At 26.7% G+C, this 6,000-nt stretch overlaps 1 long non-coding RNA gene across 1 annotated transcript; it reads left to right on the forward strand.

The window, feature by feature from the left end:
* The first annotated feature begins 3,043 nt into the window (after nucleotides 1-3,043).
* LOC104649519 (uncharacterized) lies at nucleotides 3,044-4,582 on the forward strand. The gene is made up of 2 exons (XR_743433.4): nucleotides 3,044-3,449; nucleotides 4,144-4,582. It is a non-coding gene; the product is annotated as an uncharacterized lncRNA (long non-coding RNA).
* Nucleotides 4,583-6,000: the final 1,418 nt, after the last annotated feature.

The raw sequence follows: 6,000 nt of genomic DNA on the forward strand, positions 1-6,000 counted from the left end.
TGGCGACTTTATTGCAAAACTTACACAGATTTTAATGAATCGTCAAAACTTGCCTATATTTTTCGATTAAAAAAATTTCACATCCATCACCATCATGATATAACAAGCTCTCTATGTCTACTTACTAAGACCACCATTAAAAGATTCTTACGTCACGTTTGGTTTAACAAGTACCAATTTATGCCTAGCAAAAAAGACAAATTTTCTCTTCCACTTCAATTTACTTGGATCTGTACACTTAATTGTCACGTATTCTTTATATTCATTCATTTTTGCAAATCAAAATAATGTTGTTATGTTTTCCAGATATTATTCCTAATTTTAAATAAGCACAGAAAACATTACTCCACAGTAGTGTTAAAGTCTCAATTTTAAAACATCATTAATAAAGTTCTACTATTTCATAAAAGATTCGTATATAGTCCATCTAAGTAAATTCATTTTTGTGTTCCAATTTATACAGTAACACAATTTGAGGTTTCAGAATTATACAACTTATTTTTTAGGCGTACGAAATAAGAAAATGAAAATGCATTAAATATTACTTTGCTTCTGTTACAACAGAAAAGAGGGCAGAGAGAAAAAGATGGAAGCCTGACTCAATCCTCGATTTCTTCGCCTATGAAAAAAGGACGCGCCAAACGAGGGTCCATTCCTTTTTACGTGTTCTAATTTCAAATCAAAAACTCTCATCACATATTACTGTATAACCATATTAATTTTCCATTTCATTTAAACGAGAGTTCATTAAATTCAAAAGCTTATAATATTGCGGAGAATCAAAAATTAAAATTTATGAAATCAAAGATTTTCACTTTTTAAAATTATTGAGTAATAAGCTACTTTTGAGTACTAAAGCACATTAACATTACGGATATACGATTTTTTTATTTGCTATCCTCTATATTTCATATTAATTTATGCTAAAAATTCCATGTTAAAAATAGAACGCTTCACTAACTATAGTAATTCTATACCTCAAAGAATTCGAATTCAAGACAAATATAAGAATAAAAAACTCATTATTTATTTTTTTATATCTTCGAATCCAATAAAAGAGATGGTGGCCATCGATATAGGAGTAGGAAGAAGAGGACAAGTCATATGAAATTAAAACGATTATATTTTTAGTCCATTATTATGGGTTATCTCAACCACTCCTCTGACTCACTTGTGTGCTCTCATTAATTTCTGCTTCTCATTCACAATCATCACTTACTCATCATTTAATCAAGGTTTACCACTCTTCTTGTCTTATTTATACGAATAGTTATAATTCTTTTTAATTAAATTCAAATATAAAAAGTTTTGAATAATATTTTATAATGTATCTTTTTATCATATTAATATGTAAAAAAATTATAATTTATAATATTTTTATTTTTTTTTACATAGAGTTGATGTAATTTAAATTAATTTTAATTTTTTTTAAAAAAACGTAACGTAACAAGTAAAAATAAGTTTATATTATTTAAATTCATATAATTCACTTTTATTTTTAATGAAATAATATATACTCGTATAAGTATATTAATGACTTGTATTTTTGTTATAAATAAGAAGTTTCAAAAGTTTTCTATCCTTTTTAAATAATATGTCATGTCAAATAAAATCCGTAAATTGAAATAAATTTTTTTATTATTATTTTAGATCATTTTTAATTGTCGTAATTTTATTTTTTATAGTTCAATTATAAAACTTTGACTAACATTTAATATGTAAATTTTCATCATATTCACATGTATAATATTACAATTTATAATACTTTTCGTATAATTATTAAATATCTAATTTTTATATTTAAAATATTAACTTAATATTATCTATTTTAACTTTTAAATGATCAAATTAACAATTTTAAAAATAAATTTATTTAAATTTTAAAATTCAAATATAGCCACGCAAATTAAGACCGAAAAGATATTTTTAAATTTCATACTAAATCAAAAATTAAGAAAAAATGGACGGAGGACTGTCTATCCGTGTTAGTAGAATGTTATTTTACACAGTATTCGAGGTTTTTAATGTTTGTTGACCAAGCTGTAAAAAAAGAACTAATATAGCTACTCCACATATGCGTTGTTGGATTCATATGATATTCTTTTTTATATATCTATTGTTTTAAATTTTACGTCAATTTATAAAATTATAAAGGTTTATCATTATGTATTTTGCTTGATAACATTTTTTCAAATAAAATTTCAATGAACACAAATTAATTCATTTTAATTATTTAATTAACATAGATCAATTATTTACTTTTTATGTTAATTATATTCATACTTTCAAGATTGATACTATATTCATTTATTTTTAATTGTCATAGTTTTATTTTTAGAGTTAAACAATAATAATTTTGATTAAAATTTCAAAAACTTGAAAGTTATAATACTTTCGTACAACTTTTAATATTTAAAATTTATTTAAAATATCAAATTAATGCAATCTAATTTAAATTTCAAAATTAATCAAATCGACTTTAGAAAACATAATATAACCATAAAAAAATGAACAGAAAAAATAATTCTTTATATATTGACTTTAAAAAAACGTAACATTATAAAATAAAAAATATAATAAATTTTTTAGTAAGTGCCAAATTTAAATAGAATTAAATAAAGTAAAATTAGAGCATGGCGCGTTTGAGATTAGCATATGATTTTAGGAAATGTGACAAAATCATTAATCATTTCTCTCATAATTCAAATCTATAGCTGTATGACCTACTCGTTTAATCTACTTTAGACACTGATTACGATTACAGATACGTTCACATTAATTACCTATACACTTTCACTCCTATCCAACTACCTAAATCCCATTAATACCCTAATTAAATTTATTGCCCCCTCCGTTACCATTTATGTGGTTACCAATTGAATAGTAGATATTAATTTTGTTAATACATCTTTTGATCATTCAAAAACACTCCTAAATGAAGTGTTTTTGTGTCGAATATTTTCAATACATTAGGGAAATGTATTTGGAATATTTTCAAGAGTTTAGAATAATGAATTAGAATTGAGGAGTGTGCATGGGGTTCGTGGTCATTTCAGAAAAACCCCCACAGCTGGTAGAGTCAGACTGTGCCCCTTATTTTTGTCCTATTAACGGAACCCTCTTCTTTCAACTCCTTTTTATTTTACCCAACAAATCATTCTCTTCATCATCACATATTCTAATCTCTATCCCTTTCATCTTTTTCTCTGTTTTCCCCCATAAACTAAGCCGATACTTCTGGGGTGGCAAAATACCATGTAACGGGAGAGAGAGCTTTTGTATTGCGGGGAATGTTGTCTGGCTCGAGGAATCAAAAATTGTTTCTTATAGATAGATCTGTATATTTTGTTTATAGATCTATAATGTTTTTGATGTCGTCGGACCAGGCTTCATTCCCCACAATGAATATTGCTCTCTCACAACACTTATTTGTTAGATCCATTTTTCTGGTAAGTTTTTCTTATAACTCTATTTTGTTGATTTTGCGAAGCTATTTTGTTTGTCCGTTTGTGAATCAATCCTTTTTTGTTTGTTCTGTATTGTAGATTGGTGTAATGATGAAATATCTTGACTTTTTTTTATGTTTGTTACAAATCCCAACCTGAAAAGAAAAAAAAAGAGTTTCATCATTACTGCCTTTTTTGGGTCATGATCTGTGTTTCTTTGGTCAATAACGTATGCCTATTGTTTGTTATAGTAAGTAGTATATAGCTATGATTGTGGTCATTATAGCTTTTTGCCTGCAAACATTCAGATCTGGTTTCCTGCCTTTCTTCAAAAACCCTAGGGTCAATTTCTTCATAAAAATAATTGAATAGAAAAACAGCTAATAATATGGAAGATTAGGTTAAAAAACAGCTATTTACTTGTTACCTCTAATTGTTTAGAATTCTATCTTAAGATAAGAACACAGAAAAAAGAGAAACACTCTTTGTTAAGTGACAAAGAGAAAGCTTTTCTGTAAGACTTACGAAATAACTTTAACTATGATGGGTGCAATCCGATCGAGTAGTACTATTTCATGTATTTCCGAGGTGTTTTGACACCTTTATCATATGCATTTAAACATTTACTCAAATATATCTAGGTTATAATTAGTTTTATCATCTAAATCTAATATTTACCTTTCAACATTCATTTTAGATTTTTTTGTGATGGTAAATTGTGTGGACATGAAAGAAGTGGGAAACTGCAGAGGTTCATTGCATTATTGGCATTCATCTTCTTAGAGTAACTAATATAGGTTGTAAATGTAGATCATTTACAGAGGTCGACTAGTGTTAAAAATAAAATAAAATAAAAATATGGAGTATAAAAAGTGAGTGAAAGGGAATACTGTTTGTGGTGATGGAATCTTTTTGACTTTGCAAATCAATAAAGTGGTGGAGGCTGTACGCATATTTGCCTTTTTCCTTTATTTCCACAAACAAACGTGTACACAAAAAACTAGCTGACAAAAGTTTGCTTGATTTTTATTTTGTTTATCTTAACTTAGTTTGATAGATACAATTGTAGTTGTTTTCGCAGTTTGTATTTGAAAAAGCACTAATATATTTCAATGTTAATGCGGTTTTAATTTCAATACTGTCATTTCATTGTGTTATTTTCACCATCTTATAACTTAATCAGAATTATATGATCTGTTAATTTTTAATATGTTACGTACACATACTCTGGAAGGCTATGAAATTCTTCAATGATCTTATTTATTCTTAAACCTTCATGATCAATATAACTTAGGCTGATCCATGCCTCTTTTTCAAAAAGATACTTTTTTTTTTTTAATTTACACTTAATAGCATGCTTAAACTTTACACTTAACAGTTACAGATTCTGTACTCTTTTTAAATTCTAACGCTTCCCATGTAAGATTCCTGCTATAAAATGGGATTACTCAGTTTCTTTTTACTTATTATCACCGATTCATTTTTTCGTGTAATTAGACGATTGACTTTCAAAAAAGTAAAACATGACTACTATATTGGAAACAAGAATGGAAGAGAACTTACAAGGTTCTAGCTTGGGCCAGATTTTGAGTGATGCGCTTAAAGCCCAAACATGCCACGGCCCCATCTTTCTGTTGGCCCCACAATATAGAGGGCATAAAGAAGTTATATTTAAGAAAAAATTGTATATAATGACAAATTATTATTTTTAATTAAATATTGTAATCACAATTTGATTTTATTGTGCCCCATACAAACTGTTGCCACTCACTTCTCTCCTTGAAAATCTCTCGCTCGCCAGTCTCTCTCTCACCTCTCTCGCTTTATACAAACAGAAATGTATAAATTGTGTTTCTGTTTGTATAAAGCGAGAGAAAATTGTATATACATATGTGAATACATATATCGTCATTATATAAACTTATAATTATACAATAAAAATATTCCCCTGCCAGTTTTCTTTTGTCTTTCTCTCATTTCTCGCTTTATACAAACACATGTTTGTATAAAGTGTGAGAGAGAGATTTGATATACAAATGTTTTATTTCAATATAATACAAATTTAAATTTTATGCAGATATACAAACACATAAAAGAATTAAGAGGCTGTAACGATTTATACAAATGAGAGGCTGACAACGATTTATATAAATGGTCTGTCAGCGAAATTACACAAATCTGAAGAGGAGTCAATGAATTATATAATTTAATACTCCATAGCAAATATAAAATTTACAATGGAGCGCAATTATATAAATTATAGCTATAGAATATAAATTTGATTTTTATATTTGTTATATGTAAAAGTTGCTAATTTTAAAACTATTAAATTTGAAAATAAAATTAATCTAAATAGTTGCTTACTCAATAAGTTAATCTAAAAATAATTGATAATAATTATTTATATCAGTCAAAAATAAAGAGAAGCAAAAAGTAAAATAAAAAAGGCTTCATTAAGGATTTTAAGAGAGAAGCGAATGAAATCTTTGTTTTAGGCCTCATAAATATACTTGATGTTCAATTAAATTGAGACCGACAATCACTCATGTAACTT

This window comes from Solanum lycopersicum, chromosome 1 (genome assembly GCF_036512215.1).
Source record: "Solanum lycopersicum chromosome 1, SLM_r2.1".
In the NCBI taxonomy this organism is placed as follows: domain Eukaryota; kingdom Viridiplantae; phylum Streptophyta; class Magnoliopsida; order Solanales; family Solanaceae; genus Solanum; species Solanum lycopersicum.